We start from the raw sequence: 21,302 nt of genomic DNA, 5'->3' as shown, positions 1-21,302 counted from the left end.
TCCTACATTTCTTTTATAATGAATTGAAATTGCAATAAATAATGCAGCTTCTTCTTGCTCTGAAATCATTCACCAAAATGGCCTTTGAAAGAAGCCCTTTTTTCAACCGACACCACTTGAATAGAAAATATTGTATAATCTACATATAAGAGGAAATTGACAGGTAGACTGAGTAAAATATAATGTATTAGGCAGTAAGAGTTTTTGGTCCTTTCTTAATTGTGTATTGTCAATGAAGAAGCATGAATTCCGAATCAGCAGAAAATGAGATGGTACAAATTTCAGGACTTAAAGAGATAAAATATAATGCTGAGATGTCAAAAGCTTGAAATATCAATTCATGATAAAACTCTACATATTGATTATCAATATATGTAATGATAATAATAAATGATTGTCAGTAAATGTAAGGTTGGTATCCTTCCAAATTGTTTTAATGTGATTTGAAGATTAGAGTAAGCAGAGCCTGGATAGCTCAGTCGGTAGAGCATCAGACTTTTAATCTGAGGGTCCAGGGTTCACGTCCCTGTGCAGGCGGGGTGCTATGTTTAAGAAGAAGTACTCTTTTAGTTTCTATTGCATGATGAACAAGATATTACATTGACAGAATTGCAAAACCTTCTTAAATGGAGTTTTTTAAATTGTCAAGATTTTATCCGTCAGAGGCCTTTTGAGTAGACTTATCCAACTGTATCATGTAGTTTGGCATGTTGAATATCTTTTTCCCCATGCAATGCTCAACATGTAACCATGATTATAGTATCCTATCAACTTTGTAAAGTTGATCATCAGTTGCTTGCTCATTATTTTATTTCAGAATTTCTGAAAAGTTTCTTGGTGCAGGTTGGCTCTGTGGCGCAATGGATAGCGCATTGGACTTCTAGGAAAATGTTAAAAAAGGCATTCAAAGGCTGTGGGTTCGAATCCCACCAGAGTCAATATTATTGCTCAATTTCTTTCATAACGAATTGAAATAGCAATAAACAATGCAGCTTCAGCTTCACCCAAAATCATTTACCAAAATAGCCTTTGAAAGAAGGCCTGTTTTAAACAAAGAGTGCTTGAATAGAAAACATTGTATAATCAATATGCAAGAGGAAATTGTCAGGTGTACTGATGAAAATATAATTTACTAGATAGTAGGAGTTTCGGCCCTTTCTCAATTGTATACTGTCACTGAAGAAGCATGAATTCTAAGTCAGCAGAAAATGAGATAGTACATATTTCAGGACTTAAAATAGATGACATTTAATGCTGAGGTTTCAAAAGTTTGAAATATCAGTTCACTATCAAACGCTACATAATGCTTGTCAATATATGCAATCATATTCATAAATATAGTGTCGGTTGGAATCCTTCCACATTGTTTTAAGATGAATTGAAGATGAAAGTTAGTAGACACTGGATAGTTCAGTGAGTGGCACAGCAGACTTTTAATATGAGTGTCCAGGTTTGAAGTTCCTGTTCAGGCAGTGTGTTATGTTTAAGAAGATGCACTCTTGAAGTTTCCACTGCTTGATGAATAAGATATTACATTAAGGGAATTGCAAAACCTTCTTATATGGAGTTGTTAAACTCCTTGCTGTTTTATCTGTGCTATGCCTTTTGAGTCGACTTAACACTTAACCAACTGCATTGTATGGTTTGACATGTTGAATATCATTTTTGCTATTCAATGCTCAACATAAATCCAGGATCATAGATTCCTAACAACTTCATAAAGTTGATGAGCAGCTGCTAGCTCATTATTTTATTTGATCATTTCTGTCCGACCTCCTAAAAAGATTGGCTCTGTGGCACAATGGATAGTGCTTTGGCTTTCAAGAGTAATGTAAAGAAGGCATTCAAAAGTTGTGGTTTTGAATCCCACCAGAGGCAATGTTGTCCTACATTTCTTTTATAATGAATTGAAATTGCAATAAATAATGCAGCTTCTTCTTGCTCTGAAATCATTCACCAAAATGGCCTTTGAAAGAAGCCCTTTTTTCAACCGACACCACTTGAATAGAAAATATTGTATAATCTACATATAAGAGGAAATTGACAGGTAGACTGAGTAAAATATAATGTATTAGGCAGTAAGAGTTTTTGGTCCTTTCTTAATTGTGTATTGTCAATGAAGAAGCATGAATTCCGAATCAGCAGAAAATGAGATGGTACAAATTTCAGGACTTAAAGAGATAAAATATAATGCTGAGATGTCAAAAGCTTGAAATATCAATTCATGATAAAACTCTACATATTGATTATCAATATATGTAATGATAATAATAAATGATTGTCAGTAAATGTAAGGTTGGTATCCTTCCAAATTGTTTTAATGTGATTTGAAGATTAGAGTAAGCAGAGCCTGGATAGCTCAGTCGGTAGAGCATCAGACTTTTAATCTGAGGGTCCAGGGTTCACGTCCCTGTGCAGGCGGGGTGCTATGTTTAAGAAGAAGTACTCTTTTAGTTTCTATTGCATGATGAACAAGATATTACATTGACAGAATTGCAAAACCTTCTTAAATGGAGTTTTTTAAATTGTCAAGATTTTATCCGTCAGAGGCCTTTTGAGTAGACTTATCCAACTGTATCATGTAGTTTGGCATGTTGAATATCTTTTTCCCCATGCAATGCTCAACATGTAACCATGATTATAGTATCCTATCAACTTTGTAAAGTTGATCATCAGTTGCTTGCTCATTATTTTATTTCAGAATTTCTGAAAAGTTTCTTGGTGCAGGTTGGCTCTGTGGCGCAATGGATAGCGCATTGGACTTCTAGGAAAATGTTAAAAAAGGCATTCAAAGGCTGTGGGTTCGAATCCCACCAGAGTCAATATTATTGCTCAATTTCTTTCATAACGAATTGAAATAGCAATAAACAATGCAGCTTCAGCTTCACCCAAAATCATTTACCAAAATAGCCTTTGAAAGAAGGCCTGTTTTAAACAAAGAGTGCTTGAATAGAAAACATTGTATAATCAATATGCAAGAGGAAATTGTCAGGTGTACTGATGAAAATATAATTTACTAGATAGTAGGAGTTTCGGCCCTTTCTCAATTGTATACTGTCACTGAAGAAGCATGAATTCTAAGTCAGCAGAAAATGAGATAGTACATATTTCAGGACTTAAAATAGATGACATTTAATGCTGAGGTTTCAAAAGTTTGAAATATCAGTTCACTATCAAACGCTACATAATGCTTGTCAATATATGCAATCATATTCATAAATATAGTGTCGGTTGGAATCCTTCCACATTGTTTTAAGATGAATTGAAGATGAAAGTTAGTAGACACTGGATAGTTCAGTGAGTGGCACAGCAGACTTTTAATATGAGTGTCCAGGTTTGAAGTTCCTGTTCAGGCAGTGTGTTATGTTTAAGAAGATGCACTCTTGAAGTTTCCACTGCTTGATGAATAAGATATTACATTAAGGGAATTGCAAAACCTTCTTATATGGAGTTGTTAAACTCCTTGCTGTTTTATCTGTGCTATGCCTTTTGAGTCGACTTAACACTTAACCAACTGCATTGTATGGTTTGACATGTTGAATATCATTTTTGCTATTCAATGCTCAACATAAATCCAGGATCATAGATTCCTAACAACTTCATAAAGTTGATGAGCAGCTGCTAGCTCATTATTTTATTTGATCATTTCTGTCCGACCTCCTAAAAAGATTGGCTCTGTGGCACAATGGATAGTGCTTTGGCTTTCAAGAGTAATGTAAAGAAGGCATTCAAAAGTTGTGGTTTTGAATCCCACCAGAGGCAATGTTGTCCTACATTTCTTTTATAATGAATTGAAATTGCAATAAATAATGCAGCTTCTTCTTGCTCTGAAATCATTCACCAAAATGGCCTTTGAAAGAAGCCCTTTTTTCAACCGACACCACTTGAATAGAAAATATTGTATAATCTACATATAAGAGGAAATTGACAGGTAGACTGAGTAAAATATAATGTATTAGGCAGTAAGAGTTTTTGGTCCTTTCTTAATTGTGTATTGTCAATGAAGAAGCATGAATTCCGAATCAGCAGAAAATGAGATGGTACAAATTTCAGGACTTAAAGAGATAAAATATAATGCTGAGATGTCAAAAGCTTGAAATATCAATTCATGATAAAACTCTACATATTGATTATCAATATATGTAATGATAATAATAAATGATTGTCAGTAAATGTAAGGTTGGTATCCTTCCAAATTGTTTTAATGTGATTTGAAGATTAGAGTAAGCAGAGCCTGGATAGCTCAGTCGGTAGAGCATCAGACTTTTAATCTGAGGGTCCAGGGTTCACGTCCCTGTGCAGGCGGGGTGCTATGTTTAAGAAGAAGTACTCTTTTAGTTTCTATTGCATGATGAACAAGATATTACATTGACAGAATTGCAAAACCTTCTTAAATGGAGTTTTTTAAATTGTCAAGATTTTATCCGTCAGAGGCCTTTTGAGTAGACTTATCCAACTGTATCATGTAGTTTGGCATGTTGAATATCTTTTTCCCCATGCAATGCTCAACATGTAACCATGATTATAGTATCCTATCAACTTTGTAAAGTTGATCATCAGTTGCTTGCTCATTATTTTATTTCAGAATTTCTGAAAAGTTTCTTGGTGCAGGTTGGCTCTGTGGCGCAATGGATAGCGCATTGGACTTCTAGGAAAATGTTAAAAAAGGCATTCAAAGGCTGTGGGTTCGAATCCCACCAGAGTCAATATTATTGCTCAATTTCTTTCATAACGAATTGAAATAGCAATAAACAATGCAGCTTCAGCTTCACCCAAAATCATTTACCAAAATAGCCTTTGAAAGAAGGCCTGTTTTAAACAAAGAGTGCTTGAATAGAAAACATTGTATAATCAATATGCAAGAGGAAATTGTCAGGTGTACTGATGAAAATATAATTTACTAGATAGTAGGAGTTTCGGCCCTTTCTCAATTGTATACTGTCACTGAAGAAGCATGAATTCTAAGTCAGCAGAAAATGAGATAGTACATATTTCAGGACTTAAAATAGATGACATTTAATGCTGAGGTTTCAAAAGTTTGAAATATCAGTTCACTATCAAACGCTACATAATGCTTGTCAATATATGCAATCATATTCATAAATATAGTGTCGGTTGGAATCCTTCCACATTGTTTTAAGATGAATTGAAGATGAAAGTTAGTAGACACTGGATAGTTCAGTGAGTGGCACAGCAGACTTTTAATATGAGTGTCCAGGTTTGAAGTTCCTGTTCAGGCAGTGTGTTATGTTTAAGAAGATGCACTCTTGAAGTTTCCACTGCTTGATGAATAAGATATTACATTAAGGGAATTGCAAAACCTTCTTATATGGAGTTGTTAAACTCCTTGCTGTTTTATCTGTGCTATGCCTTTTGAGTCGACTTAACACTTAACCAACTGCATTGTATGGTTTGACATGTTGAATATCATTTTTGCTATTCAATGCTCAACATAAATCCAGGATCATAGATTCCTAACAACTTCATAAAGTTGATGAGCAGCTGCTAGCTCATTATTTTATTTGATCATTTCTGTCCGACCTCCTAAAAAGATTGGCTCTGTGGCACAATGGATAGTGCTTTGGCTTTCAAGAGTAATGTAAAGAAGGCATTCAAAAGTTGTGGTTTTGAATCCCACCAGAGGCAATGTTGTCCTACATTTCTTTTATAATGAATTGAAATTGCAATAAATAATGCAGCTTCTTCTTGCTCTGAAATCATTCACCAAAATGGCCTTTGAAAGAAGCCCTTTTTTCAACCGACACCACTTGAATAGAAAATATTGTATAATCTACATATAAGAGGAAATTGACAGGTAGACTGAGTAAAATATAATGTATTAGGCAGTAAGAGTTTTTGGTCCTTTCTTAATTGTGTATTGTCAATGAAGAAGCATGAATTCCGAATCAGCAGAAAATGAGATGGTACAAATTTCAGGACTTAAAGAGATAAAATATAATGCTGAGATGTCAAAAGCTTGAAATATCAATTCATGATAAAACTCTACATATTGATTATCAATATATGTAATGATAATAATAAATGATTGTCAGTAAATGTAAGGTTGGTATCCTTCCAAATTGTTTTAATGTGATTTGAAGATTAGAGTAAGCAGAGCCTGGATAGCTCAGTCAGTAGAGCATCAGACTTTTAATCTGAGGGTCCAGGGTTCACGTCCCTGTGCAGGCGGGGTGCTATGTTTAAGAAGAAGTACTCTTTTAGTTTCTATTGCATGATGAACAAGATATTACATTGACAGAATTGCAAAACCTTCTTAAATGGAGTTTTTTAAATTGTCAAGATTTTATCCGTCAGAGGCCTTTTGAGTAGACTTATCCAACTGTATCATGTAGTTTGGCATGTTGAATATCTTTTTCCCCATGCAATGCTCAACATGTAACCATGATTATAGTATCCTATCAACTTTGTAAAGTTGATCATCAGTTGCTTGCTCATTATTTTATTTCAGAATTTCTGAAAAGTTTCTTGGTGCAGGTTGGCTCTGTGGCGCAATGGATAGCGCATTGGACTTCTAGGAAAATGTTAAAAAAGGCATTCAAAGGCTGTGGGTTCGAATCCCACCAGAGTCAATATTATTGCTCAATTTCTTTCATAACGAATTGAAATAGCAATAAACAATGCAGCTTCAGCTTCACCCAAAATCATTTACCAAAATAGCCTTTGAAAGAAGGCCTGTTTTAAACAAAGAGTGCTTGAATAGAAAACATTGTATAATCAATATGCAAGAGGAAATTGTCAGGTGTACTGATGAAAATATAATTTACTAGATAGTAGGAGTTTCGGCCCTTTCTCAATTGTATACTGTCACTGAAGAAGCATGAATTCTAAGTCAGCAGAAAATGAGATAGTACATATTTCAGGACTTAAAATAGATGACATTTAATGCTGAGGTTTCAAAAGTTTGAAATATCAGTTCACTATCAAACGCTACATAATGCTTGTCAATATATGCAATCATATTCATAAATATAGTGTCGGTTGGAATCCTTCCACATTGTTTTAAGATGAATTGAAGATGAAAGTTAGTAGACACTGGATAGTTCAGTGAGTGGCACAGCAGACTTTTAATATGAGTGTCCAGGTTTGAAGTTCCTGTTCAGGCAGTGTGTTATGTTTAAGAAGATGCACTCTTGAAGTTTCCACTGCTTGATGAATAAGATATTACATTAAGGGAATTGCAAAACCTTCTTATATGGAGTTGTTAAACTCCTTGCTGTTTTATCTGTGCTATGCCTTTTGAGTCGACTTAACACTTAACCAACTGCATTGTATGGTTTGACATGTTGAATATCATTTTTGCTATTCAATGCTCAACATAAATCCAGGATCATAGATTCCTAACAACTTCATAAAGTTGATGAGCAGCTGCTAGCTCATTATTTTATTTGATCATTTCTGTCCGACCTCCTAAAAAGATTGGCTCTGTGGCACAATGGATAGTGCTTTGGCTTTCAAGAGTAATGTAAAGAAGGCATTCAAAAGTTGTGGTTTTGAATCCCACCAGAGGCAATGTTGTCCTACATTTCTTTTATAATGAATTGAAATTGCAATAAATAATGCAGCTTCTTCTTGCTCTGAAATCATTCACCAAAATGGCCTTTGAAAGAAGCCCTTTTTTCAACCGACACCACTTGAATAGAAAATATTGTATAATCTACATATAAGAGGAAATTGACAGGTAGACTGAGTAAAATATAATGTATTAGGCAGTAAGAGTTTTTGGTCCTTTCTTAATTGTGTATTGTCAATGAAGAAGCATGAATTCCGAATCAGCAGAAAATGAGATGGTACAAATTTCAGGACTTAAAGAGATAAAATATAATGCTGAGATGTCAAAAGCTTGAAATATCAATTCATGATAAAACTCTACATATTGATTATCAATATATGTAATGATAATAATAAATGATTGTCAGTAAATGTAAGGTTGGTATCCTTCCAAATTGTTTTAATGTGATTTGAAGATTAGAGTAAGCAGAGCCTGGATAGCTCAGTCGGTAGAGCATCAGACTTTTAATCTGAGGGTCCAGGGTTCACGTCCCTGTGCAGGCGGGGTGCTATGTTTAAGAAGAAGTACTCTTTTAGTTTCTATTGCATGATGAACAAGATATTACATTGACAGAATTGCAAAACCTTCTTAAATGGAGTTTTTTAAATTGTCAAGATTTTATCCGTCAGAGGCCTTTTGAGTAGACTTATCCAACTGTATCATGTAGTTTGGCATGTTGAATATCTTTTTCCCCATGCAATGCTCAACATGTAACCATGATTATAGTATCCTATCAACTTTGTAAAGTTGATCATCAGTTGCTTGCTCATTATTTTATTTCAGAATTTCTGAAAAGTTTCTTGGTGCAGGTTGGCTCTGTGGCGCAATGGATAGCGCATTGGACTTCTAGGAAAATGTTAAAAAAGGCATTCAAAGGCTGTGGGTTCGAATCCCACCAGAGTCAATATTATTGCTCAATTTCTTTCATAACGAATTGAAATAGCAATAAACAATGCAGCTTCAGCTTCACCCAAAATCATTTACCAAAATAGCCTTTGAAAGAAGGCCTGTTTTAAACAAAGAGTGCTTGAATAGAAAACATTGTATAATCAATATGCAAGAGGAAATTGTCAGGTGTACTGATGAAAATATAATTTACTAGATAGTAGGAGTTTCGGCCCTTTCTCAATTGTATACTGTCACTGAAGAAGCATGAATTCTAAGTCAGCAGAAAATGAGATAGTACATATTTCAGGACTTAAAATAGATGACATTTAATGCTGAGGTTTCAAAAGTTTGAAATATCAGTTCACTATCAAACGCTACATAATGCTTGTCAATATATGCAATCATATTCATAAATATAGTGTCGGTTGGAATCCTTCCACATTGTTTTAAGATGAATTGAAGATGAAAGTTAGTAGACACTGGATAGTTCAGTGAGTGGCACAGCAGACTTTTAATATGAGTGTCCAGGTTTGAAGTTCCTGTTCAGGCAGTGTGTTATGTTTAAGAAGATGCACTCTTGAAGTTTCCACTGCTTGATGAATAAGATATTACATTAAGGGAATTGCAAAACCTTCTTATATGGAGTTGTTAAACTCCTTGCTGTTTTATCTGTGCTATGCCTTTTGAGTCGACTTAACACTTAACCAACTGCATTGTATGGTTTGACATGTTGAATATCATTTTTGCTATTCAATGCTCAACATAAATCCAGGATCATAGATTCCTAACAACTTCATAAAGTTGATGAGCAGCTGCTAGCTCATTATTTTATTTGATCATTTCTGTCCGACCTCCTAAAAAGATTGGCTCTGTGGCACAATGGATAGTGCTTTGGCTTTCAAGAGTAATGTAAAGAAGGCATTCAAAAGTTGTGGTTTTGAATCCCACCAGAGGCAATGTTGTCCTACATTTCTTTTATAATGAATTGAAATTGCAATAAATAATGCAGCTTCTTCTTGCTCTGAAATCATTCACCAAAATGGCCTTTGAAAGAAGCCCTTTTTTCAACCGACACCACTTGAATAGAAAATATTGTATAATCTACATATAAGAGGAAATTGACAGGTAGACTGAGTAAAATATAATGTATTAGGCAGTAAGAGTTTTTGGTCCTTTCTTAATTGTGTATTGTCAATGAAGAAGCATGAATTCCGAATCAGCAGAAAATGAGATGGTACAAATTTCAGGACTTAAAGAGATAAAATATAATGCTGAGATGTCAAAAGCTTGAAATATCAATTCATGATAAAACTCTACATATTGATTATCAATATATGTAATGATAATAATAAATGATTGTCAGTAAATGTAAGGTTGGTATCCTTCCAAATTGTTTTAATGTGATTTGAAGATTAGAGTAAGCAGAGCCTGGATAGCTCAGTCGGTAGAGCATCAGACTTTTAATCTGAGGGTCCAGGGTTCACGTCCCTGTGCAGGCGGGGTGCTATGTTTAAGAAGAAGTACTCTTTTAGTTTCTATTGCATGATGAACAAGATATTACATTGACAGAATTGCAAAACCTTCTTAAATGGAGTTTTTTAAATTGTCAAGATTTTATCCGTCAGAGGCCTTTTGAGTAGACTTATCCAACTGTATCATGTAGTTTGGCATGTTGAATATCTTTTTCCCCATGCAATGCTCAACATGTAACCATGATTATAGTATCCTATCAACTTTGTAAAGTTGATCATCAGTTGCTTGCTCATTATTTTATTTCAGAATTTCTGAAAAGTTTCTTGGTGCAGGTTGGCTCTGTGGCGCAATGGATAGCGCATTGGACTTCTAGGAAAATGTTAAAAAAGGCATTCAAAGGCTGTGGGTTCGAATCCCACCAGAGTCAATATTATTGCTCAATTTCTTTCATAACGAATTGAAATAGCAATAAACAATGCAGCTTCAGCTTCACCCAAAATCATTTACCAAAATAGCCTTTGAAAGAAGGCCTGTTTTAAACAAAGAGTGCTTGAATAGAAAACATTGTATAATCAATATGCAAGAGGAAATTGTCAGGTGTACTGATGAAAATATAATTTACTAGATAGTAGGAGTTTCGGCCCTTTCTCAATTGTATACTGTCACTGAAGAAGCATGAATTCTAAGTCAGCAGAAAATGAGATAGTACATATTTCAGGACTTAAAATAGATGACATTTAATGCTGAGGTTTCAAAAGTTTGAAATATCAGTTCACTATCAAACGCTACATAATGCTTGTCAATATATGCAATCATATTCATAAATATAGTGTCGGTTGGTATCCTTCCACATTGTTTTAAGATGAATTGAAGATGAAAGTTAATAGACACTGGATAGTTCAGTGAGTGGCACAGCAGACTTTTAATATGAGTGTCCAGGTTTGAAGTTCCTGTTCAAGCAGTGTGTTATGTTTAAGAAGATGCACTCTTGAAGTTTCCACTGCTTGATGAATAAGATATTACATTAAGGGAATTGCAAAACCTTCTTATATGGAGTTGTTAAACTCCTTGCTGTTTTATCTGTGCTATGCCTTTTGAGTCGACTTAACACTTAACCAACTGCATTGTATGGTTTGACATGTTGAATATCATTTTTGCTATTCAATGCTCAACATAAATCCAGGATCATAGATTCCTACCAACTTCATAAAGTTGATGAGCAGCTGCTAGCTCATTATTTTATTTGATCATTTCTGTCCGACCTCCTAAAAAGATTGGCTCTGTGGCACAATGGATAGTGCTTTGGCTTTCAAGAGTAATGTAAAGAAGGCATTCAAAAGTTGTGGTTTTGAATCCCACCAGAGGCAATGTTGTCCTACATTTCTTTTATAATGAATTGAAATTGCAATAAATAATGCAGCTTCTTCTTGCTCTGAAATCATTCACCAAAATGGCCTTTGAAAGAAGCCCTTTTTTCAACCGACACCACTTGAATAGAAAATATTGTATAATCTACATATAAGAGGAAATTGACAGGTAGACTGAGTAAAATATAATGTATTAGGCAGTAAGAGTTTTTGGTCCTTTCTTAATTGTGTATTGTCAATGAAGAAGCATGAATTCCGAATCAGCAGAAAATGAGATGGTACAAATTTCAGGACTTAAAGAGATAAAATATAATGCTGAGATGTCAAAAGCTTGAAATATCAATTCATGATAAAACTCTACATATTGATTATCAATATATGTAATGATAATAATAAATGATTGTCAGTAAATGTAAGGTTGGTATCCTTCCAAATTGTTTTAATGTGATTTGAAGATTAGAGTAAGCAGAGCCTGGATAGCTCAGTCGGTAGAGCATCAGACTTTTAATCTGAGGGTCCAGGGTTCAAGTCCCTGTTCAGGCGGGGTGCTATGTTTAAGAAGAAGTACTCTTTTAGTTTCTATTGCATGATGAACAAGATATTACATTGACAGAATTGCAAAACCTTCTTAAATGGAGTTTTTTAAATTGTCAAGATTTTATCCGTCAGAGGCCTTTTGAGTAGACTTATCCAACTGTATCATGTAGTTTGGCATGTTGAATATCTTTTTCCCCATGCAATGCTCAACATGTAACCATGATTATAGTATCCTATCAACTTTGTAAAGTTGATCATCAGTTGCTTGCTCATTATTTTATTTCAGAATTTCTGAAAAGTTTCTTGGTGCAGGTTGGCTCTGTGGCGCAATGGATAGCGCATTGGACTTCTAGGAAAATGTTTAAAAAGGCATTCAAAGGCTGTGGGTTCGAATCCCACCAGAGTCAATATTATTGCTCAATTTCTTTCATAACGAATTGAAATAGCAATAAACAATGCAGCTTCAGCTTCACCCAAAATCATTTACCAAAATAGCCTTTGAAAGAAGGCCTGTTTTAAACAAAGAGTGCTTGAATAGAAAACATTGTATAATCAATATGCAAGAGGAAATTGTCAGGTGTACTGATGAAAATATAATTTACTAGATAGTAGGAGTTTCGGCCCTTTCTCAATTGTATACTGTCACTGAAGAAGCATGAATTCTAAGTCAGCAGAAAATGAGATAGTACATATTTCAGGACTTAAAATAGATGACATTTAATGCTGAGGTTTCAAAAGTTTGAAATATCAGTTCACTATCAAACGCTACATAATGCTTGTCAATATATGCAATCATATTCATAAATGTAGTGTCGGTTGGTATCCTTCCACATTGTTTTAAGATGAATTGAAGATGAAAGTTAGTAGACACTGGATAGTTCAGTGAGTGGCACAGCAGACTTTTAATATGAGTGTCCAGGTTTGAAGTTCCTGTTCAGGCAGTGTGTTATGTTTAAGAAGATGCACTCTTGAAGTTTCCACTGCTTGATGAATAAGATATTACATTAAGGGAATTGCAAAACCTTCTTATATGGAGTTGTTAAACTCCTTGCTGTTTTATCTGTGCTATGCCTTTTGAGTCGACTTAACACTTAACCAACTGCATTGTATGGTTTGACATGTTGAATATCATTTTTGCTATTCAATGCTCAACATAAATCCAGGATCATAGATTCCTAACAACTTTATAAAGTTGATGAGCAGCTGCTAGCTCATTATTTTATTTGATCATTTCTGTCCGACATCCTAAAAAGATTGGCTCTGTGGCACAATGGATACTGCTTTGGCTTTCAAGAGTAATGTAAAGAAGGCAGTCAAAAGTTGTGGTTTTGAATCCCACCAGAGGCAATGTTGTCCTACATTTCTTTTATAATGAATTGAAATTGCAATAAATAATGCAGCTTCTTCTTGCTCTGAAATCATTCACCAAAATGGCCTTTGAAAGAAGCCCTTTTTTCAACCGACACCACTTGAATAGAAAATATTGTATAATCTACATATAAGAGGAAATTGACAGGTAGACTGAGTAAAATATAATGTATTAGGCAGTAAGAGTTTTTGGTCCTTTCTTAATTGTGTATTGTCAATGAAGAAGCATGAATTCCGAATCAGCAGAAAATGAGATGGTACAAATTTCAGGACTTAAAGAGATAAAATATAATGCTGAGATGTCAAAAGCTTGAAATATCAATTCATGATAAAACTCTACATATTGATTATCAATATATGTAATGATAATAATAAATGATTGTCAGTAAATGTAAGGTTGGTATCCTTCCAAATTGTTTTAATGTGATTTGAACATTAGAGTAAGCAGAGCCTGGATAGCTCAGTCGGTAGAGCATCAGACTTTTAATCTGAGGGTCCAGGGTTCAAGTCCCTGTTCAGGCGGGGTGCTATGTTTAAGAAGAAGTACTCTTTTAGTTTCTATTGCATGATGAACAAGATATTACATTGACAGAATTGCAAAACCTTCTTAAATGGAGTTTTTTAAATTGTCAAGATTTTATCCGTCAGAGGCCTTTTGAGTAGACTTATCCAACTGTATCATGTAGTTTGGCATGTTGAATATCTTTTTCCCCATGCAATGCTCAACATGTAACCATGATTATAGTATCCTATCAACTTTGTAAAGTTGATCATCAGTTGCTTGCTCATTATTTTATTTCGGAATTTCTGAAAAGTTTCTTGGTGCAGGTTGGCTCTGTGGCGCAATGGATAGCGCATTGGACTTCTAGGAAAATGTTAAAAAAGGCATTCAAAGGCTGTGGGTTCGAATCCCACCAGAGTCAATATTATTGCTCAATTTCTTTCATAACGAATTGAAATAGCAATAAACAATGCAGCTTCAGCTTCACCCAAAATCATTTACCAAAATAGCCTTTGAAAGAAGGCCTGTTTTAAACAAAGAGTGCTTGAATAGAAAACATTGTATAATCAATATGCAAGAGGAAATTGTCAGGTGTACTGATGAAAATATAATTTACTAGATAGTAGGAGTTTCGGCCCTTTCTCAATTGTATACTGTCACTGAAGAAGCATGAATTCTAAGTCAGCAGAAAATGAGATAGTACATATTTCAGGACTTAAAATAGATGACATTTAATGCTGAGGTTTCAAAAGTTTGAAATATCAGTTCACTATCAAACGCTACATAATGCTTGTCAATATATGCAATCATATTCATAAATATAGTGTCGGTTGGTATCCTTCCACATTGTTTTAAGATGAATTGAAGATGAAAGTTAGTAGACACTGGATAGTTCAGTGAGTGGCACAGCAGACTTTTAATATGAGTGTCCAGGTTTGAAGTTCCTGTTCAGGCAGTGTGTTATGTTTAAGAAGATGCACTCTTGAAGTTTCCACTGCTTGATGAATAAGATATTACATTAAGGGAATTGCAAAACCTTCTTATATGGAGTTGTTAAACTCCTTGCTGTTTTATCTGTGCTATGCCTTTTGAGTCGACTTAACACTTAACCAACTGCATTGTATGGTTTGACATGTTGAATATCATTTTTGCTATTCAATGCTCAACATAAATCCAGGATCATAGATTCCTACCAACTTCATAAAGTTGATGAGCAGCTGCTAGCTCATTATTTTATTTGATCATTTCTGTCCGACCTCCTAAAAAGATTGGCTCTGTGGCACAATGGATAGTGCTTTGGCTTTCAAGAGTAATGTAAAGAAGGCATTCAAAAGTTGTGGTTTTGAATCCCACCAGAGGCAATGTTGTCCTACATTTCTTTTATAATGAATTGAAATTGCAATAAATAATGCAGCTTCTTCTTGCTCTGAAATCATTCACCAAAATGGCCTTTGAAAGAAGCCCTTTTTTCAACCGACACCACTTGAATAGAAAATATTGTATAATCTACATATAAGAGGAAATTGACAGGTAGACTGAGTAAAATATAATGTATTAGGCAGTAAGAGTTTTTGGTCCTTTCTTAATTGTGTATTGTCAATGAAGAAGCATGAATTCCGAATCAGCAGAAAATGAGATGGTACAAATTTCAGGACTTAAAGAGATAAAATATAATGCTGAGATGTCAAAAGCTTGAAATATCAATTCATGATAAAACTCTACATATTGATTATCAATATATGTAATGATAATAATAAATGATTGTCAGTAAATGTAAGGTTGGTATCCTTCCAAATTGTTTTAATGTGATTTGAAGATTAGAGTAAGCAGAGCCTGGATAGCTCAGTCGGTAGAGCATCAGACTTTTAATCTGAGGGTCCAGGGTTCACGTCCCTGTGCAGGCGGGGTGCTATGTTTAAGAAGAAGTACTCTTTTAGTTTCTATTGCATGATGAACAAGATATTACATTGACAGAATTGCAAAACCTTCTTAAATGGAGTTTTTTAAATTGTCAAGATTTTATCCGTCAGAGGCCTTTTGAGTAGACTTATCCAACTGTATCATGTAGTTTGGCATGTTGAATATCTTTTTCCCCATGCAATGCTCAACATGTAACCATGATTATAGTATCCTATCAACTTTGTAAAGTTGATCATCAGTTGCTTGCTCATTATTTTATTTCAGAATTTCTGAAAAGTTTCTTGGTGCAGGTTGGCTCTGTGGCGCAATGGATAGCGCATTGGACTTCTAGGAAAATGTTAAAAAAGGCATTCAAAGGCTGTGGGTTCGAATCCCACCAGAGTCAATATTATTGCTCAATTTCTTTCATAACGAATTGAAATAGCAATAAACAATGCAGCTTCAGCTTCACCCAAAATCATTTACCAAAATAGCCTTTGAAAGAAGGCCTGTTTTAAACAAAGAGTGCTTGAATAGAAAACATTGTATAATCAATATGCAAGAGGAAATTGTCAGGTGTACTGATGAAAATATAATTTACTAGATAGTAGGAGTTTCGGCCCTTTCTCAATTGTATACTGTCACTGAAGAAGCATGAATTCTAAGTCAGCAGAAAATGAGATAGTACATATTTCAGGACTTAAAATAGATGACATTTAATGCTGAGGTTTCAAAAGTTTGAAATATCAGTTCACTATCAAACGCTACATAATGCTTGTCAATATATGCAATCATATTCATAAATATAGTGTCGGTTGGTATCCTTCCACATTGTTTTAAGATGAATTGAAGATGAAAGTTAGTAGACACTGGATAGTTCAGTGAGTGGCACAGCAGACTTTTAATATGAGTGTCCAGGTTTGAAGTTCCTGTTCAGGCAGTGTGTTATGTTTAAGAAGATGCACTCTTGAAGTTTCCACTGCTTGATGAATAAGATATTACATTAAGGGAATTGCAAAACCTTCTTATATGGAGTTGTTAAACTCCTTGCTGTTTTATCTGTGCTATGCCTTTTGAGTCGACTTAACACTTAACCAACTGCATTGTATGGTTTGACATGTTGAATATCATTTTTGCTATTCAATGCTCAACATAAATCCAGGATCATAGATTCCTACCAACTTCATAAAGTTGATGAGCAGCTGCTAGCTCATTATTTTATTTGATCATTTCTGTCCGACCTCCTAAAAAGATTGGCTCTGTGGCACAATGGATAGTGCTTTGGCTTTCAAGAGTAATGTAAAGAAGGCATTCAAAAGTTGTGGTTTTGAATCCCACCAGAGGCAATGTTGTCCTACATTTCTTTTATAATGAATTGAAATTGCAATAAATAATGCAGCTTCTTCTTGCTCTGAAATCATTCACCAAAATGGCCTTTGAAAGAAGCCCTTTTTTCAACCGACACCACTTGAATAGAAAATATTGTATAATCTACATATAAGAGGAAATTGACAGGTAGACTGAGTAAAATATAATGTATTAGGCAGTAAGAGTTTTTGGTCCTTTCTTAATTGTGTATTGTCAATGAAGAAGCATGAATTCCGAATCAGCAGAAAATGAGATGGTACAAATTTCAGGACTTAAAGAGATAAAATATAATGCTGAGATGTCAAAAGCTTGAAATATCAATTCATGATAAAACTCTACATATTGATTATCAATATATGTAATGATAATAATAAATGATTGTCAGTAAATGTAAGGTTGGTATCCTTCCAAATTGTTTTAATGTGATTTGAAGATTAGAGTAAGCAGAGCCTGGATAGCTCAGTCGGTAGAGCATCAGACTTTTAATCTGAGGGTCCAGGGTTCACGTCCCTGTGCAGGCGGGGTGCTATGTTTAAGAAGAAGTACTCTTTTAGTTTCTATTGCATGATGAACAAGATATTACATTGACAGAATTGCAAAACCTTCTTAAATGGAGTTTTTTAAATTGTCAAGATTTTATCCGTCAGAGGCCTTTTGAGTAGACTTATCCAACTGTATCATGTAGTTTGGCATGTTGAATATCTTTTTCCCCATGCAATGCTCAACATGTAACCATGATTATAGTATCCTATCAACTTTGTAAAGTTGATCATCAGTTGCTTGCTCATTATTTTATTTCAGAATTTCTGAAAAGTTTCTTGGTGCAGGTTGGCTCTGTGGCGCAATGGATAGCGCATTGGACTTCTAGGAAAATGTTAAAAAAGGCATTCAAAGGCTGTGGGTTCGAATCCCACCAGAGTCAATATTATTGCTCAATTTCTTTCATAACGAATTGAAATAGCAATAAACAATGCAGCTTCAGCTTCACCCAAAATCATTTACCAAAATAGCCTTTGAAAGAAGGCCTGTTTTAAACAAAGAGTGCTTGAATAGAAAACATTGTATAATCAATATGCAAGAGGAAATTGTCAGGTGTACTGATGAAAATATAATTTACTAGATAGTAGGAGTTTCGGCCCTTTCTCAATTGTATACTGTCACTGAAGAAGCATGAATTCTAAGTCAGCAGAAAATGAGATAGTACATATTTCAGGACTTAAAATAGATGACATTTAATGCTGAGGTTTCAAAAGTTTGAAATATCAGTTCACTATCAAACGCTACATAATGCTTGTCAATATATGCAATCATATTCATAAATATAGTGTCGGTTGGAATCCTTCCATATTGTTTTAAGATGAATTGAAGATGAAAGTTAGTAGACACTGGATAGTTCAGTGAGTGGCACAGCAGACTTTTAATATGAGTGTCCAGGTTTGAAGTTCCTGTTCAGGCAGTGTGTTATGTTTAAGAAGATGCACTCTTGAAGTTTCCACTGCTTGATGAATAAGATATTACATTAAGGGAATTGCAAAACCTTCTTATATGGAGTTGTTAAACTCCTTGCTGTTTTATCTGTGCTATGCCTTTTGAGTCGACTTAACACTTAACCAACTGCATTGTATGGTTTGACATGTTGAATATCATTTTTGCTATTCAATGCTCAACATAAATCCAGGATCATAGATTCCTAACAACTTCATAAAGTTGATGAGCAGCTGCTAGCTCATTATTTTATTTGATCATTTCTGTCCGACCTCCTAAAAAGATTGGCTCTGTGGCACAATGGATAGTGCTTTGGCTTTCAAGAGTAATGTAAAGAAGGCATTCAAAAGTTGTGGTTTTGAATCCCACCAGAGGCAATGTTGTCCTACATTTCTTTTATAATGAATTGAAATTGCAATAAATAATGCAGCTTCTTCTTGCTCTGAAATCATTCACCAAAATGGCCTTTGAAAGAAGCCCTTTTTTCAACCGACACCACTTGAATAGAAAATATTGTATAATCTACATATAAGAGGAAATTGACAGGTAGACTGAGTAAAATATAATGTATTAGGCAGTAAGAGTTTTTGGTCCTTTCTTAATTGTGTATTGTCAATGAAGAAGCATGAATTCCGAATCAGCAGAAAATGAGATGGTACAAATTTCAGGACTTAAAGAGATAAAATATAATGCTGAGATGTCAAAAGCTTGAAATATCAATTCATGATAAAACTCTACATATTGATTATCAATATATGTAATGATAATAATAAATGATTGTCAGTAAATGTAAGGTTGGTATCCTTCCAAATTGTTTTAATGTGATTTGAAGATTAGAGTAAGCAGAGCCTGGATAGCTCAGTCGGTAGAGCATCAGACTTTTAATCTGAGGGTCCAGGGTTCACGTCCCTGTGCAGGCGGGTTGCTATGTTTAAGAAGAAGTACTCTTTTAGTTTCTATTGCATGATGAACAAGATATTACATTGACAGAATTGCAAAACCTTCTTAAATGGAGTTTTTTAAATTGTCAAGATTTTATCCGTCAGAGGCCTTTTGAGTAGACTTATCCAACTGTATCATGTAGTTTGGCATGTTGAATATCTTTTTCCCCATGCAATGCTCAACATGTAACCATGATTATAGTATCCTATCAACTTTGTAAAGTTGATCATCAGTTGCTTGCTCATTATTTTATTTCAGAATTTCTGAAAAGTTTCTTGGTGCAGGTTGGCTCTGTGGCGCAATGGATAGCGCATTGGACTTCTAGGAAAATGTTAAAAAAGGCATTCAAAGGCTGTGGGTTCGAATCCCACCAGAGTCAATATTATTGCTCAATTTCTTTCATAACGAATTGAAATAGCAATAAACAATGCAGCTTCAGCTTCACCCAAAATCATTTACCAAAATAGCCTTTGAAAGAAGGCCTGTTTTAAACAAAGAGTGCTTGAATAGAAAACATTGTATAATCAATATGCAAGAGGAAATTGTCAGGTGTACTGATGAAAATATAATTTACTAGATAGTAGGAGTTTCGGCCCTTTCTCAATTGTATACTGTCACTGAAGAAGCATGAATTCTAAGTCAGCAGAAAATGAGATAGTACATATTTCAGGACTTAAAATAGATGACATTTAATGCTGAGGTTTCAAAAGTTTGAAATATCAGTTCACTATCAAACGCTACATAATGCTTGTCAATATATGCAATCATATTCATAAATGTAGTGTCGGTTGGTATCCTTCCACATAGTTTTAAGATGATTTGAAGATGAAAGTTAGTAGACACTGGATAGTTCAGTGAGTGGCACAGCAGACTTTTAATATGAGTGTCCAGGTTTGAAGTTCCTGTTCAGGCAGTGTGTTATGTTTAAGAAGATGCACTCTTGAAGTTTCCACTGCTTGATGAATAAGATATTACATTAAGGGAATTGCAAAACCTTCTTATATGGAGTTGTTAAACTCCTTGCTGTTTTATCTGTGCTATGCCTTTTGAGTCGACTTAACACTTAACCAACTGCATTGTATGGTTTGACATGTTGAATATCATTTTTGCTATTCAATGCTCAACATAAATCCAGGATCATAGATTCCTAACAACTTTATAAAGTTGATGAGCAGCTGCTAGCTCATTATTTTATTTGATCATTTCTGTCCGACATCCTAAAAAGATTGGCTCTGTGGCACAATGGATACTGCTTTGGCTTTCAAGAGTAATGTAAAGAAGGCAGTCAAAAGTTGTGGTTTTGAATCCCACCAGAGGCAATGTTGTCCTACATTTCTTTTATAATGAATTGAAATTGCAATAAATAATGCAGCTTCTTCTTGCTCTGAAATCATTCACCAAAATGGCCTTTGAAAGAAGCCCTTTTTTCAACCGACACCACTTGAATAGAAAATATTGTATAATCTACATATAAGAGGAAATTGACAGGTAGACTGAGTAAAATATAATGTATTAGGCAGTAAGAGTTTTTGGTCCTTTCTTAATTGTGTATTGTCAATGAAGAAGCATGAATTCCGAATCAGCAGAAAATGAGATGGTACAAATTTCAGGACTTAAAGAGATAAAATATAATGCTGAGATGTCAAAAGCTTGAAATATCAATTCATGATAAAACTCTACATATTGATTATCAATATATGTAATGATAATAATAAATGATTGTCAGTAAATGTAAGGTTGGTATCCTTCCAAATTGTTTTAATGTGATTTGAACATTAGAGTAAGCAGAGCCTGGATAGCTCAGTCGGTAGAGCATCAGACTTTTAATCTGAGGGTCCAGGGTTCAAGTCCCTGTTCAGGCGGGGTGCTATGTTTAAGAAGAAGTACTCTTTTAGTTTCTATT

The 21,302-nt window shown here is 34.5% G+C and overlaps 23 non-coding genes across 23 annotated transcripts; all 23 read left to right on the top strand.

Annotated features, from left to right (window-relative positions):
- The first annotated feature begins 464 nt into the window (after nt 1-464).
- TRNAK-UUU (transfer RNA lysine (anticodon UUU)) lies at nt 465-537 on the top strand. Its single transcript has one exon. It is a non-coding gene; the product is annotated as a tRNA-Lys (tRNA).
- Nucleotides 538-846: 309 nt separating this feature from the next.
- TRNAR-UCU (transfer RNA arginine (anticodon UCU)) lies at nt 847-938 on the top strand. The gene is given in 2 exon segments: nt 847-883; nt 903-938. It is a non-coding gene; the product is annotated as a tRNA-Arg (tRNA).
- A 1,410-nt stretch (nt 939-2,348) lies between these two features.
- On the top strand, nt 2,349-2,421 carry TRNAK-UUU (transfer RNA lysine (anticodon UUU)). Its single transcript has one exon. It is a non-coding gene; the product is annotated as a tRNA-Lys (tRNA).
- A 309-nt stretch (nt 2,422-2,730) lies between these two features.
- TRNAR-UCU (transfer RNA arginine (anticodon UCU)) lies at nt 2,731-2,822 on the top strand. The gene is given in 2 exon segments: nt 2,731-2,767; nt 2,787-2,822. It is a non-coding gene; the product is annotated as a tRNA-Arg (tRNA).
- Nucleotides 2,823-4,232: 1,410 nt separating this feature from the next.
- TRNAK-UUU (transfer RNA lysine (anticodon UUU)) lies at nt 4,233-4,305 on the top strand. The gene has a single exon. It is a non-coding gene; the product is annotated as a tRNA-Lys (tRNA).
- Nucleotides 4,306-4,614: 309 nt separating this feature from the next.
- TRNAR-UCU (transfer RNA arginine (anticodon UCU)) lies at nt 4,615-4,706 on the top strand. The gene is given in 2 exon segments: nt 4,615-4,651; nt 4,671-4,706. It is a non-coding gene; the product is annotated as a tRNA-Arg (tRNA).
- A 1,410-nt stretch (nt 4,707-6,116) lies between these two features.
- Nucleotides 6,117-6,189, top strand: TRNAK-UUU (transfer RNA lysine (anticodon UUU)). The gene has a single exon. It is a non-coding gene; the product is annotated as a tRNA-Lys (tRNA).
- Nucleotides 6,190-6,498: 309 nt separating this feature from the next.
- Nucleotides 6,499-6,590, top strand: TRNAR-UCU (transfer RNA arginine (anticodon UCU)). Its single transcript is given in 2 exon segments — nt 6,499-6,535; nt 6,555-6,590. It is a non-coding gene; the product is annotated as a tRNA-Arg (tRNA).
- A 1,410-nt stretch (nt 6,591-8,000) lies between these two features.
- TRNAK-UUU (transfer RNA lysine (anticodon UUU)) lies at nt 8,001-8,073 on the top strand. Its single transcript has one exon. It is a non-coding gene; the product is annotated as a tRNA-Lys (tRNA).
- A 309-nt stretch (nt 8,074-8,382) lies between these two features.
- On the top strand, nt 8,383-8,474 carry TRNAR-UCU (transfer RNA arginine (anticodon UCU)). The gene is given in 2 exon segments: nt 8,383-8,419; nt 8,439-8,474. It is a non-coding gene; the product is annotated as a tRNA-Arg (tRNA).
- A 1,410-nt stretch (nt 8,475-9,884) lies between these two features.
- On the top strand, nt 9,885-9,957 carry TRNAK-UUU (transfer RNA lysine (anticodon UUU)). The gene has a single exon. It is a non-coding gene; the product is annotated as a tRNA-Lys (tRNA).
- A 309-nt stretch (nt 9,958-10,266) lies between these two features.
- TRNAR-UCU (transfer RNA arginine (anticodon UCU)) lies at nt 10,267-10,358 on the top strand. The gene is given in 2 exon segments: nt 10,267-10,303; nt 10,323-10,358. It is a non-coding gene; the product is annotated as a tRNA-Arg (tRNA).
- Nucleotides 10,359-11,768: 1,410 nt separating this feature from the next.
- On the top strand, nt 11,769-11,841 carry TRNAK-UUU (transfer RNA lysine (anticodon UUU)). The gene has a single exon. It is a non-coding gene; the product is annotated as a tRNA-Lys (tRNA).
- Nucleotides 11,842-12,150: 309 nt separating this feature from the next.
- Nucleotides 12,151-12,242, top strand: TRNAR-UCU (transfer RNA arginine (anticodon UCU)). Its single transcript is given in 2 exon segments — nt 12,151-12,187; nt 12,207-12,242. It is a non-coding gene; the product is annotated as a tRNA-Arg (tRNA).
- A 1,410-nt stretch (nt 12,243-13,652) lies between these two features.
- Nucleotides 13,653-13,725, top strand: TRNAK-UUU (transfer RNA lysine (anticodon UUU)). Its single transcript has one exon. It is a non-coding gene; the product is annotated as a tRNA-Lys (tRNA).
- A 309-nt stretch (nt 13,726-14,034) lies between these two features.
- Nucleotides 14,035-14,126, top strand: TRNAR-UCU (transfer RNA arginine (anticodon UCU)). The gene is given in 2 exon segments: nt 14,035-14,071; nt 14,091-14,126. It is a non-coding gene; the product is annotated as a tRNA-Arg (tRNA).
- A 1,410-nt stretch (nt 14,127-15,536) lies between these two features.
- TRNAK-UUU (transfer RNA lysine (anticodon UUU)) lies at nt 15,537-15,609 on the top strand. The gene has a single exon. It is a non-coding gene; the product is annotated as a tRNA-Lys (tRNA).
- A 309-nt stretch (nt 15,610-15,918) lies between these two features.
- Nucleotides 15,919-16,010, top strand: TRNAR-UCU (transfer RNA arginine (anticodon UCU)). Its single transcript is given in 2 exon segments — nt 15,919-15,955; nt 15,975-16,010. It is a non-coding gene; the product is annotated as a tRNA-Arg (tRNA).
- Nucleotides 16,011-17,420: 1,410 nt separating this feature from the next.
- Nucleotides 17,421-17,493, top strand: TRNAK-UUU (transfer RNA lysine (anticodon UUU)). Its single transcript has one exon. It is a non-coding gene; the product is annotated as a tRNA-Lys (tRNA).
- Nucleotides 17,494-17,802: 309 nt separating this feature from the next.
- Nucleotides 17,803-17,894, top strand: TRNAR-UCU (transfer RNA arginine (anticodon UCU)). The gene is given in 2 exon segments: nt 17,803-17,839; nt 17,859-17,894. It is a non-coding gene; the product is annotated as a tRNA-Arg (tRNA).
- A 1,410-nt stretch (nt 17,895-19,304) lies between these two features.
- TRNAK-UUU (transfer RNA lysine (anticodon UUU)) lies at nt 19,305-19,377 on the top strand. The gene has a single exon. It is a non-coding gene; the product is annotated as a tRNA-Lys (tRNA).
- Nucleotides 19,378-19,686: 309 nt separating this feature from the next.
- On the top strand, nt 19,687-19,778 carry TRNAR-UCU (transfer RNA arginine (anticodon UCU)). The gene is given in 2 exon segments: nt 19,687-19,723; nt 19,743-19,778. It is a non-coding gene; the product is annotated as a tRNA-Arg (tRNA).
- Nucleotides 19,779-21,188: 1,410 nt separating this feature from the next.
- On the top strand, nt 21,189-21,261 carry TRNAK-UUU (transfer RNA lysine (anticodon UUU)). Its single transcript has one exon. It is a non-coding gene; the product is annotated as a tRNA-Lys (tRNA).
- The last annotated feature ends 41 nt before the right edge of the window (nt 21,262-21,302 follow it).

The sequence above is a fragment of the Pleurodeles waltl genome, unplaced genomic scaffold (assembly GCF_031143425.1).
Source record: "Pleurodeles waltl isolate 20211129_DDA unplaced genomic scaffold, aPleWal1.hap1.20221129 scaffold_197, whole genome shotgun sequence".
Lineage (NCBI taxonomy): Eukaryota > Metazoa > Chordata > Amphibia > Caudata > Salamandridae > Pleurodeles > Pleurodeles waltl.
This window is presented reverse-complemented; position numbering and strand designations above follow the sequence as displayed.